Source organism: Centropristis striata, chromosome 4 (genome assembly GCF_030273125.1).
Source record: "Centropristis striata isolate RG_2023a ecotype Rhode Island chromosome 4, C.striata_1.0, whole genome shotgun sequence".
Lineage (NCBI taxonomy): Eukaryota > Metazoa > Chordata > Actinopteri > Perciformes > Serranidae > Centropristis > Centropristis striata.
The window spans coordinates 31627163-31641469 of NC_081520.1; the positions used below are offsets into that span (position 1 = coordinate 31627163).

Here is a 14307-nt window from a genome sequence, read left to right on the forward strand (position 1 = left end):
GGAGCCACTCCATCACAGAGTGGGGTTGGCCACTCCGGCCCTGTGGTGTTGATGTTACATCCTTCACATTTAAATTAAGTCCTCTGGAGTGGCTTCACGCTCACTTACCTCAGCCATATACGCAAACACCTACACACAATGGAGCCAAAACGTTTTCACTGCACATATGTACATGCCCACACACCCATGCTATACGTATATACATGCAGAAAATATATATGTCCACGCAATTGCAGGCACAGTCAGACTCTCACTGTTAACCACATGCTACCATGACACCCCTTGCCCACACACACTTTATTTATAGAGCCCACCAGACTACGCTAAACCCACAACATGCCATTTACATGGGAACAAAAACACAATAACTGCAAGATGTGGGATGCTGTATGAGGATTACTCACTGTACTACCTGCTTTTATTCAATTTTTTTCTTTTATAATGGCAGGAAAAATGTCATACTACAAATGCAGGAATCCAAAGGTACACTTTTATAATATCAAACACAAGACACAGTGTGTATGGGGCTATAGAGGAGAAAATTGAGGGATTTAGGGTCTTTCAAGGGTGCTATAACATCAAATATCCAGTGGTGTAAAAAGTATTCAGATCCCTTACTTTAGTAAACGTATGAATACCAAACTGTGAAATTACTCCACTACAAGTAAAAGTCCTGCATTCAAAACTTACTGCAGTAAAAGTGCAAAAGTATCAGCATCAAAATGTACTTAAAGTATCAAAAGTAAAAGTACTTGTTATGCAGAATGGACCCACTCAGATTGTTATATATATTCCAAATATATTATTTAAAAAATGTTATTGATGCATGTATGTTAGCAGGGTTTTAATTTTGTAAGGATAGGGCATATTAACTACTTAATATACTGTTAATGAGGTAACATTTAAAAAAAAAAAAGTCTAATCTCTGTATGTGTATCATGTTTTTTATGTTAAATCTCGACCTGAAAAGTAACTAAAGCTGTCTGCTAAGTGTAGTGGAGTAAAAAGTGCAATATCAAATCAAAATGCAGTGGAGTAGAAGTATAACCTGCGACCTGCGAACTTTGCCTGAAAAGGGGAACCCACAACTGGGAGGCTGGCCAGAACCTGATCTCCGGGGCAAAAGACATGCACTTCAGCCCGGCGATCATACAGACGCTTTCATCAAACTCTCAAGTCACTTTTGTGTTCATATTGTACTGAGTTGGGTCATGACTGGGAGGAAGGACTGCCATGGTTGATGCTGGCGGCTCGAGAGGTCACACAAGAGAGCACTGGTTTTAGCCCAAATGACCTTGTGTTTGGACACACAGTTCGCGGTCCTTTGGCTGTGTTACATTCTGAGTGGAAGAAACCTCCTCCTCCAGAAGAATTAACAGGTTATGTAAATGGGTTCAAAAGACGACTGTATGAGTCAATAAAAATGGCAAAACTGAATTTAGAGAAGGCCCAAGGTAAGATGAAGCGTCTGTATGATCGCCGGGCTGAAGTGCATGTCTTTTGCCCTGGAGATCAGGTTCTGGCCAGCCTCCCAGTTGTGGGTTCCCCTTTTCAGGCAAAGTTCGCAGGTCCTTATACAGTGGTTCGACAGGTTACAGATTTAAATTATCTGGTTTCCACTCCTGACAGGCGTATGAAAACACAATTATGTCATGTAAATATGTTGAAACCCTATATTCCACGTGTTAATCAGGGGGAAGTGAAGCCAGTGGCTTTGGTGTCTTCTGTGGGGGGTGTGTCCTCTCCATCTTTGGATAGTGTAAAGGAGAAGATTGAGAGTCCAGATGTTGCTGTTTTGCAAGGCAGGCTTTCAAATTCAGAGTCCCTGAAAAATTTGGACAAGTTGTTGGGACATTTGCCGGCAGTGCAGGGGAACGAGTTAAGTGATCTGATTTTGTCATTCCCTGTTTTGTTCTCAGATACTCCTTCAAGGACCCACCTCATAGAGCACGATATTGATGTGGGTGATGTTGCACTGATTCGTCAAAGGTTTTACCGGTTCCCTCAGGAGAAACAGTTTCAGCTGGAGGCAGAGGTGAAATACATGTTAGAGCACAAGATTGCTGAGCCATCCTGCTCTAGCTGGGCTTCCCCATGTGTGTTAGTTGGTAAACCTGATAAAACCTTTAGACCCTGCACTGATTTTCGTAAAGTAAACAACATCACAAAGCCAGACTCTTATCCACTTCCTCGCATGGAGGATTGTGTAGATCAGGTGGGTGCTGCGAAATATGTGAGCAAATTTGATCTCTTGAAGGGATACTGGCAGGTGCCCTTGTCAAAACGAGCTCAAGACATTGCTGCATTCATTACACCCTCAGGCCTCTACTCTTACACTGTCATGCCGTTTGGTTTGAGGAACGCTCCCGCTACGTTTCAGCGACTAATGAACAGAGTAGTAGCAGGTTTGAAGGGATGTGCAGTATATTTAGATGATGTTGTCATCTACAGTGAGACCTGGGCAGAACATGTTGATCAGATCCGTGCTCTGTTTGAACGTTTGGCTTGGGCCAACCTGACCATTAATATAGCAAAGTGTGAGTTTGCTCAAGGTACAGTGACTTATTTGGGAAAGGTGGTTGGTCAGGGTCAGGTGTGTCCTGTAAGAGCTAAAGTCATCGCCATTGACCAGTTTCCAACTCCCACTACTAAGAAAGAGCTAATGCGGTTTCTGGGTATGGTAGGTTACTACCGAGGATTTTGTAAGAATTTCTCCACGGTAGTTGCACCTCTGACTAACCTCTTGAGAGCGAAGGTTAAATTTGACTGGTCCCCTCAGTGTGAACTTGCTTTTGTGAATGTCAAAAATCTCATTTCCTCTGCACCTGTCTTGGCAGCTCCCCGGCTAGGTGACCCCTTCCAGCTTCAGGTCGATGCCAGTAACTTGGGGGCTGGAGCAGCACTTCTACAAGCTGGTCCAGATGGTATTGAGCATCCAGTTGGGTTTTTCTCAAGGAAATTCAATTCTTATCAGTTGAATTATTCTATCGTTGAAAAGGAGGCCCTGGCCCTCATTTGGGCCCTGCAGCACTTTGAAGTGTATGTCGGTGGGGGGAGAACCCTTGTAGTTTATACTGATCACAACCCTCTAACGTTCCTGCACTCATTACAGAATCCAAACCAGCGTCTGATGAGGTGGTGCTTGTTTTTGCAGCCCTTTAACCTTGACATCCGTCATATCAAGGGGTCGGAGAATATTGTTGCTGATGCACTGTCACGTGCTTAGTCTTATGTTATTTTGACAGTGTCCATTTATTCTTACAGCTGTGCCTCTCTCCCCAATTCTTAATTTGCTTCTTAGGTACCAAAGTTGCTGAGTTGGAGAGGATCGAAAGGAGCAGATGGAGGTGTACTTGTGTTACTGTGTTCCATGTCTATGCTGTGCTTTTTGTTTTCCAGATCGGTTACCCCTTAGTATCTCAGAAGCCTATGGTTCTTCGTCTTTATGGGGGGGGATGTGACGGCCCCGTGTATCTGCCTGCTTCCCTTCAGTCCCTACCAGGAAGCAGTGGGCCGTCCTCAGCAGACCACGCCTCAGGGTGTGGTCTCATCTACAAAAGGCCGCCTGAGTCAGTCTTCTCTCTCTCTCCTGGCTGAGCAGCTGGCTGCTGTTCTGGCTGACGATCTGATTATCTCATCTACTCTCACACATATACACACACATCCATCTACACTTACTCATACACACACGTTATGCTTCTTTTTGATCAATAAATATTGTAACTATCCTCAGAGTTCTGTGTCCCCTCTCTCCTTTGTTGCAACCTCTGAGCCAGGGTTGTAACAAATGGGGGCTCGTCCGGGATAGAGTGAGCAAAAAAGAAAAACAAATGTAACTTTGTCCCTTAGGATTAAAATACGGTTTCTTCACAGAGTGGCCCAGTTTGTGTTAGACATAGTAATGGCTCCATTAGCTGTTTGACTATAGAAAAGGCTACATGATGATCCTGCAATAAATTTGAAGTTCAAATGGAATCATGGCTCAGAGCCACAATACCCCAGTGTTTGCCAAGGTTTGATTAAGTCCAAGCTTATTTTACCTTTCTAATATTTTTTCACCAAACAAAATAGTAAAATCAAATTTGAGAGCTCTTGGCCATGTTCATCTGGTGAAATGAAAACATAGATTTCCTGTCTAAATTCCAAAGGCACAGTACATTAACATACAAATGATCCTCAGGTTATTCGATTGGGTATTTTCCAATTAAACAACATTAAATGGAAATGTTCAAGTAAAGTACAAGTACCTCAAAATTGTACTTAAGTACAGTACTTGAGTAAATGTGCTTTGTTACACTCCACCACTGCAAATATCTTAAGATAAATTTTATGGCATTAGAAGTCAAACCCCGCTGGGTCTTTAGCAACATTTAATATCTGGCAGAATCAGGTTTTGATTTATTTTAAACATGTCAGCTGAAGAATTTATGGATAGTATTATTATGGCATTTATGGATGGTGTTATGATAATCTCTAGTGGAAGTTGGATGTGTTCGGAAAATCAGAAAGGACAATTTGACATTGAAATCTGCTTCATCGTTTTCTTGCCGAGGGTTAGATGAGATTAATACCACTCTCATGTCTGTGAGTAAGAGGCTTCCAGCAGCAGCTAGTTACTGCTGACTGCTGTTGATATCCCCTTATAAATCTCAGCAGTATGTCCCAAATAACAAACTATTCCTTAAGTAACATTTTTCTCTGGTTCAAGCAGCAGCAGGATCGGGGATATGCAAACTGAGCAGCTTCTGTATTCTGCCCTACAAAGTCTAAGTGCAGTAACTACACAAAGGGTCAAACTGAGAAAAACTGCTTTAAAGTTTTTTAACGTTTTTTAACTGGCCAGCCAAATGGGTTATAGGTACGTCAGTGATATGACACTTCTACATGTACTGATGATGTCATTTTTATGCTAAAAAATCATGACGATCTTTTTAACCTTTGACCCCAAAAATGTAGTTACTGCACTCTGGTTTTGTAAAAGGTTCTAATAATAAAACACAAGTATGTACACAAGAGTGCAATAACTACAATGTTGTTGTCTTCTTTCATCTTTTATATTGTTTTCAGTGAATAAACATTTTCAAACTGATTTTGTTATGAGTATTTAAAAGTGTTTAAGAACTCTATTCAAAGATTTGTCTATTTTAGATTTAATATCATCAAGAAATGCTATATTTTAGTCTTAATCTTAGTCTTACTTTTTTTTTACTTGATCACTATCTAGATAATAATTTCCCCATTCAATTCTGTTATAATTTCTATTCTTATCTTCACTATTCAACATAATGAAGAAATAAATACAAGCCTACACTGGATCTTATTTCTACAAGGTTAGTTTGATGTCATTCATTGATTTCTTCTACAGTTTTCACTTCACAATCAATAATAATTGACTAGTCACTGAAAAGCATCTTAAACGATACACAGGCTAATTAGCTGTTGTTTTTAAGCCAATGACATACTGTTAAAGTTAAAACAAAAACTAATTCAGTATAGCAAATGTAAAAATGCTGCTTCTTTACTGAATAGAGTTATTAATGATGCAACATCACATAAATTGTCCCGGCACAATTAATCATTTAAACTGGTTATTTAAAGTGGACATGAAGAGGCAGCTATGGAGATCTATGATCATTAAATCAATAGTTTAACCCACATGGGAGCATCCCACAGGAGACAAATGAAATAATATTGATGCAGCCATGAGACCATACTAAACCAATCAATGGCTGAACCGAGCAGAGCAGATTAATGTATTATATAATATATTACATGTTCTGCCCAAATTGCCTCCACTGTAGTAACCAGTGGTGGAAGAAGTATTCAGAACCCTTACTTAAGTAAAAGTACAAATACCACACTGCATGATTACTCAACTACAAGTAAAAGTCCTGCATTCAAAACTTACTAAAGTAAAAGTACCAAAGTATCAGCATCGAAATGTACTTAAAGTATCAAAAGTAAAAGTACTCATTATGCAGCATGAACCTACTCAGATTGTTTTATATATTCCAAACATATTATTGTGTTATTATTAGTGATGCATTTATGTAAGCAGTGTTTTTCTCAAGGTAGGGTCATTTTAACGACTTAATATACTGTTATGAAGTTAAATTAAAAAATAAATAGTCTAAGTCTAATCACTTTAAATGTATCATGTTTTTTTATGTTAAATCCCGACTTGAAAAGTAACTTAAGCTGTCAGCTAAATGTAGTGGAGTAAGAAGTCCAATATTTGCCTAAAAATGTAGTGAAGTAAAAGTAACAAACCAAAATCTGCCTGCTTGCTTTTGTTTTTTCCACTTTTTTCTTGTATTCCTGACATTTGCTTATTGCCTTTTCATCCTTTCCGCTTACTTGAATAGCAGGTCATTTGCAACATTTGGAGATTTCATTTTGAAGAAAGCAATTTCTGTAGTCAGAGATAGAAAAAGAGAAATAAAAGGATGGCGACAGTGGAGACCATGTAGAGAGAGAATGAAAGATGGCAGGGTAATTTCATTGTCTTGACCTGTATGCCTCCAGTTAAATGAAATGTTTTTGGGGGCTGATTCATAGCGGAGCCGTGTCTCTCTGTCAAACTGGCTGCCATGTCAGTGTGACACTGAAGGAGATGGAGGAGGAAGTAAATATCACAGGAGCTGTCGAGGTGCTGTCGAGCAGCTTTCACTGACTGGGTTCAACATGTAGGCCAGAGACTCACAGACTGTTGAGTTCATTTATTGTGGGCGATAAAAAAAAATGGGAGTTTGTCCAACTATTGGATGAAATAAAAGTCATGGAGACTGGAAATGTAAGCTGTGAAAAATGTGTCTTTCTCCAGAAATTATTTTCTAACTTTTTCACAATGGCTGTTGCAACAATTATTTATTTATATGTAAGTGAATAATGCTGTGGGACAAAAATGTTTGGATTAAACAATTTCATAATGACATTGACAGAAGAAACGTGTTTAATGTGGATTGGTTGCTTGTGCATCTCTAATCTGTTTTGAATTATTATAATTTGCTGTACCATAGTTTATATTACAGACACTAACTTTATTAAAAGTACTATTACCACACAGTTAAATTACCCCAATAAAAAAAAAAAAAAAAAATTAAATATAATACTTGGTTAAGTTTAGGAAACGATCATGGACTTTCTCCCTCTTAATATTATGTATATGGCCACTAGAGGTCACCGCCTAACAATAAACATAAATATGGGTCATAATCAGGCGGCAACCTCCACATCTGAGCAGGGAGGCAAACCAGGAAGTGCCTTAAGCTGCATTCTACCGAAAATTCCAGCAGGGGGCGCTGACGGCAGCTGCAGAAGTTTTTCTGTCCATCCATTTCGATACAAAATGAGAAAACTTCTCACTTGATTTATTACCTCAGAATTTTTTTTAGGACAACACTATGGTCTCAATCGCTAATAAAATTTTTTCTTCAAGACAGTTTGATGTTAATAGTGTAAATAATGGCCCCATTTAGAAGAAAATAGAAGATAAACAATCGTATGATTTGGGGCGTGGCTACCTTTGATTGACAGGTCACTAACAAGGCGAGTCGTCATCAGGAGAGAAGCAGAACAATGCATATCCACGGCAACCTGTCAATAAAGTTATATATAACGTTATTTAAATATAAAAAAGGACGTTTACAGGTTTGGTCTCATAACTTTGACCTTTTCACTGTATTTTGACTTAATGAGTTTATTTGAACGTTTTGTTCATTAAAAATGTCTTGTTCAGCATTTGGTTGGACTAACAGACACTTCAAGGAGTCGCTGTTCTTTTAAGGTAAGTAACAAACATTTAGTTTTTTGTTAGCCAAAACTAACATCCCAGTTAATGCTCCAGTTAATGCTAACATGAATTAGCAGCTGCTTCTCTCAGTCAGGTTGAGGTGTAGAGAGGCTGTAGTCAGTGTCGTCAGATCCCTCTCGCTGCTCCACAGTTCAGATATGGTCTGCTCCCCGTATCGGAAATAAGATGGCGAAAGGTGTAACTTGATGCCTCAAACGGGCTCAATGGGTGACGTCGTGGTCACTACATCCATTATTTATATAGTCTATGGTCATAATCATAGAGTGTATATCAGGCTGGATGACATTTCTTGATCACATCCCGGTGTCTGGCTACATTTTCTGTTTACTGCACTGTAATACAAGGTTTGCATTAAAATCATTATAACATTCTTCTAAAATCAAATGATTGAATAAAAAGATGGAAAAGACAAGGAGGTCATTCATAGTTTTTTTAATAATGATTTCAATAATGATTCAAAGGTACTTTGTAGTACACTTACACAATGATTTATCAACGGCAAAAAAATGAATCAAAAAGTAAAACCCTTTCTTTGTTTGTTAGTTTTTTCCCCCTCACCATATCCCATCTCCTGTCTGACGCCACAGCACTGCTGTGTGGTGGTCACACTGACTGGAGGCTCCCAGAATTGTTGCATTACACCCCAGTAAGAAAAAACACGAAGAGAACCATGTCATCATGAAGAGCTGTAAGTCAGAGTTAATGAATGCCCTGTGACTTCTTTTGTTCCGTTTAAAGAAGGCTACTCTCGCTCTCTCCTGCTGCTCAGTGTGTGGGTGTTTGACTGCACTGAGTCAAACTATGGTGACTTTTAAAAATCCACCTGTTAATGCCAGAGTGCTGTGGCAGCACAGTGTTTCTGCAGAGAGGAGAAATGCTCAACAAAAGATTTAATTCATGTGTTCCCTTACCCAGCACAGTTACAAAATCACAGTTACTTCCTGCTATGTGTACGTGCAGCAAGCTGGAGCTGCCTTATGTCTGCCTGACTTCTAGTGCTCACTATTTCTCCTTTTGCACAGGCTTCTGGAGGCTTGTTGTTCTTCTCAGATCCCATTAATGCATCTGCATTGTAAAACTAATATGAGTAGGTTGTATTATCGTCCCAGAGTTGATGGCATTTGGGAATTCCATTAAAGTTGGAGTAGGATATTTTTCCTGGGGGTTTTTTTTGGACAAAAATCGCATAATTCAAGTAGTCTGAGAGAAAACTAGACTGCACCTAGTTGCACCTGCACCTTGGTTCTGTTTTTTAGGCTTTAGAAAATCTAGCTGTTGACAGGAGACTTTGGCCAATCAGAGCTCATTTCAGAGAGAGGGCTTTCCTATTGGCTGTTTTACAAATGCAGATGCATGTGCTCGTCCCTTCAGAGGGTGAAAGCCTGATTCTGTTGCAGAAACTCCTGCAAAAAAAGTTGCTATTCCAATATTGGCAACAACTGTCTACACTGCAAAGCAACCTAAAAAAAAGGAACATGGACTTATCAAACAGAGAGTCTAACAATAAATGCAAAAAAACACGTCAGTGTCGAAGAAGTTTAACCTTTTGCTAACCATAACCAAAGGCTGTGGAAAATTCAAGTTCATGTTTATGTAGCAAGCTCGAACCTCAAATCACAACATGCCATCTCAAAGCTTGCAAAGAAAACAGGACGGTCATTTTCATCAAATTGCACCCATATAAGCGCATCAAGATCACAATCATGATCGGGATGATTGGAATTAATGACTACAACTCGTACAGGTTACTGTATGAAGCGGTGTGTATATGCCTGTTTCTAGTGGGAGTGGCTTAGGACAGAGAGGGGAGAGCTATTTTCAAATTTTAGATTTTCAGAAAACTGCCTACCCCAGCTTTAAAATAAATAACGTAACTGTATCCCAAATCGGACATCGTTCGGCTAAGAGTCTATCAAAATTTCACATTAACTACTAATATGAATGAACATGTTATGCTTCCAATTATTTAAGGGTGTGAAACTAAAGTCTAACTTCTTATCTTTCGAACTGTATATTGTTTAAACCGTGTACGTTAGCCTCTGGTTTACCAGAGTGGGCAAAAGAACACTAACACCGGCGAATTAGCCGTGTGCTAACTACAGTATATCCCACATCAGACACTTGGATCTCCTCGCTGTAAAACAATTAAACAATGGGGCTGAGTTTTTGGGGGGAAATTGGACGTTTCTAGGTAAGCCAAATAAATGTCACCATTATCAACCGTTATCAACACACCCAGACTGCATTTACATTATGACCGTACAATAAAATACAGAACAGTAAAAATACAGATGTACTTTTAAGATAGTATCACCCACGCATTCTGACTGCTTTCTCTCATCAGATTTACTTTCGTATAGTAATTAGACATGTAAATGTCCATATTCATAAATTAAATTTCACATGTAGATTTCATAAAAATGTATAAATTAATTATACCTACACTGGTGGTGGTGATCTTATTCGAAATGACCGTGAAAACATCAGAAAGTGCGGCATTGCAGATGTGTCCGATTTGGGATACAATTCTCTATAAGTGGATTTATTTATATGATGTTTAATGTGCTCAAACAACTGAAAACAACAAAACAAATCTAGTGCAAAAAGCTCTCTAATCCTCATTCCTTGTGTCCTCTGATAAACAAAAACACTGTGTAGTTATATTAAAAGCACAGGAAGCGTCCGTTCTCTTTACTGTTCCCTGTGGCCACAGATCGGCCCATGAGGTGCCTTCACAGACATCGCTCCGGGCCAATTTGGATCGAGGAGATAACGATTCATTAATTGGGAGATGAGAAGAACTCTGTTTGGCTAGAACTGCTCTCTTTCTCGCTGCCAGGTCTGTTGGGAGCCTGTAAAAAGCCTGTGCACAAGGCCCCAGTGTCAGAAACAAAACAATGTGGAATCCAGTTTGGGTCCCAGCACGATCTAAAAGTCATTCATTTTGTTATCAAACCTCTCACAAAATATCTTATCTTGTGTCGTAATGGCTAAGGTTACTCTAAAGCTAATTTGTGGGCAAAAACAGTGATGGAACATAAAATCTGCCTGTAGACGTCTACAACCCCCCGACCTAACCCGCCAACAACCCCCACTAAAAAGCCACTTATAAACATACTGTATTTTCCAAACAGCTATACAGTGTATTCTCACGTTTCACAAAGCTGAGTGAAAATATTAAACAGAGAATCCAATATCCAAATATAAAACCATCTTCCATTATCACATCAATATAAAGCATCAAATTACATTCTACAGTTCTGAACATCAGAGGGAAAGAAAAAAAAAGAAAAAATGAAACAAGAAAGCTTTAAAAAAGTAATTTGCTAACTATCAAATGTCCCTGAGGATGGATAAACACTACAAGACTTCCTTTCGAAAATGATGAATTTAAGCCAGCGTTGTCACATTAACAAGAGGCTGGGACTGGTAAACAGCTTATGAAAAAAAAATTGAATTTTTCTTTTTTTCCATGTAGATATAACTCAGTTGAATCAACTGGTGTAGTGTTTATCCATCCCTAGCTAAGAAATGCAGTAGCACTTGAAATAAAAAGATGAGAAAAGTTGGCACTGAGTGGAGGAGCTTATGTTAACCAGTGGTGGAAAGTAACTAAGTACATTTACTCAAGTACTGTACTAAAGTACAATTTTGAGGTACTTGTACTTTACTTGAGTGTTTCTATTTTCTGTAAATGTATACTTCTGCTTCACTACATTTTGAGGCAAATATTGTACTTTTTACTCCACTACATTTAGCTGACAGCTTTAGTTACTTTTCAGGTCAAGATTCAACATAAAACATATGATCAATTTAAGGTGATTAGACTTTTTTTATTTTATTAAATCTTATAACAGTATATTAAGTACTTAAATGAGCCATATCTTTACAAAATTAAAACCCTGCTTACATAAAATTATCAACACAAATAATGTAATAATATATTTAGAATATATAAAACAATCTGAGTGGGTCCATTCGGCACAACAAGTACTTTTACTTTTGGTACTTTAAGTACACTTTGATGCTGATACTTTTGTACTTTTACTTAAGTAAGTTTTGAATGCAGGACTTTTACTTGTAGTGGAGTAATTTCATAGTGTTGTATTAGCACTTTTACTTAAGTACGGGATCTGAATACTTCTTCCACCACTGATGTTAATGACACCGTGATATCACACCACTCACTGGGATACGCTGCAATTCAAGCCTGATTTGCTTATTTTTCATAAAATAAATAACTAGTTAACATTTATGGTAGATTTTCATTTCAGTAGTAGTCATCTTCTGCCTGTGAATAAATATTACGAAATGAATATAGAAAAAATATATTACATTCTACCTACTCATTATAGGGAACTCTGCTCATTCCGCTTCCCTTTAATTGCGTTTATGGGAACCCATCATCATTTTCTTTTTATCAAAACAAAGCCCAAACTAGCCGCACCAATGAGCTCAGTTGAATTACGGTTATGATAAACTTGGGTTGTAAAGATATTGGGACACAACACACACGGCACCTTCATTTATATGCAGATGAGCTGCCTTCATCGAGAATAAGTGAAATTTGTTTTCTGCTCAGATCATCCGCCTCAGTTTTTCCCAAAGAAACACAAAACGTGTACAAGCTTGTAAAAATGTCACAACAACTGAAGTCCGTAATTAAACATGATAATCGTGATTATCTCAAGTGAGCAGCATGAATGTAAACATCACTTCTAGGCAACAAACGTCTCTTTATCAATATCTCCAACACTGAATATATATAATCTCATCAGAATGTAAAGCAGGGGGCATTAATGGGGATTTTATCTGTGTTTGTGTCCACAACAGTAATCCCAACAAGATGATCTATGAAGAATATAAAAAGCACACAGCATGAAATCACCTTCTCTGACTGAAATCACCCTCATTGGTGTTTCTTTGATCCCCCATCATTCCCTGCAAAGATACTTCTACGTTGTATGGTATAGCATCACAGCTCAGTTCGGTTTAATTCTCTTATAAATATAATCATAAGTTTGTTCAGCTTAATATATTTCACAAACTATCAATACACAATACTGGAAATTCTGCATCTTGCCTGAACAATAATGCCCTAAAGACACACACAGAACTGCTTAATAACTTATCCCACCTTCTCATAAATCCTGAAGCCAAATAAATGCAAACACAAACTTCTCTCTTACTTCGAATCAATATAATACACAACCTTATTTCCTATTATGCAACTCCATCTCATCTCTGCTATATAACCTACACCGACTACCTTATTAAATCATTTTTACTCTATTGGCTGAGGCATCAACTGCATATTAAAACACACACATGCTCTTTACTCACTTATAAAAAGCAACATTCAAATCAGCAGCTTTGGACAAACTTACAAAAATACTGATGGTGATTTTTAATGCATCTAGCTGTCAGCCCCCAGGCCACGAGTTTCATTTAACCAACTGCAGCAAAAGTGGATTCATACAATAAAGAATAAGCCATTCAACAGTAGGGCTATTATCAATACTGGCTTCTAATGATACTTCTTTTTGATTTTCCTGGCTTTGCTAGGTTTGTTTTGCTATCAAAAGAATCCCGAAAAAAAATTCATCAAGCATTTACTCCTAGGGATGCTTAACGTTAGGATTTTATCAATACTGCTGATTAAATTTATAAAAAATAACCCATAAATAACCAAAATGTGAAGGGATTTACTGAAGGAGGTAAACTGAGGGAAGAAGGTCTGGTGGATCTCAGCCAAAAATCCAAGAGGTGTGATTTAGTCCAACACCTCAAAAGAAATGTATGTTTTTGGTTTGGTTTGTCTGTTTGTCAGCAGGATTACTGAAAAACTACTCGTCCAGTTCTCATAGACATTGGTGGAAGCTTGTAGCATGAGCCAAGGAAGCATAACATTTTGGAGCGTATTAGAAACACGGGGCAGAAACACAAATTATTTTTTACTTTCATTAACATTGCAAGACAGAGCGTACAGTCATGGAACCCTTGTTTTCTCTCACGTCTTGTTCATTTTAATGGCTGGTACAACTAAAGGTAAATTTTTTTGGACAAATATAATGATAACGACAAAAATAGCTCATAAGATAGCTCATTGTATAATTTAAGATTATGATATCATTTTCATGTCATTTTCCATGTTTTTCTTGTTAATAATTTGGTTATTATCCAAACAAATGTACTTTTAGTTGTACCAGGCATTAATATGAACAAGAAATTAGAGAAAATAATGGTGGTCTAATATTTTTTTCCATGACTGTATATTCTGTGTTCATGTGCTGTTGGAATAATCTGAAAAATTAGCTCCAAATTAAATTTCATTGTTCACCTGATCTGTTTCGTTTATTTTTCGCTGACATGCAAATACTGTAAGCAGCTATCAACGTGTTGTTTAAAAGCTCTGAGCCTAAAAAATTCAACACTTTGTAAACTCTATGTTGATTTTACATTATGATTTAAAGCTGGAATTAAATGGGCCCATT

The 14307-nt window shown here is 38.0% G+C and overlaps 1 long non-coding RNA gene across 1 annotated transcript; it reads right to left on the bottom strand.

The window, feature by feature from the left end:
* Positions 1-8994: 8994 nt before the first annotated feature.
* Positions 8995-13992, bottom strand: LOC131970542 (uncharacterized). Its single transcript, XR_009394190.1, has 2 exons — positions 9289-13992; positions 8995-9231 (listed from the first exon to the last, which is right to left on the bottom strand). It is a non-coding gene; the product is annotated as an uncharacterized LOC131970542 (long non-coding RNA).
* Between the last annotated feature and the right edge of the window lie 315 nt (positions 13993-14307).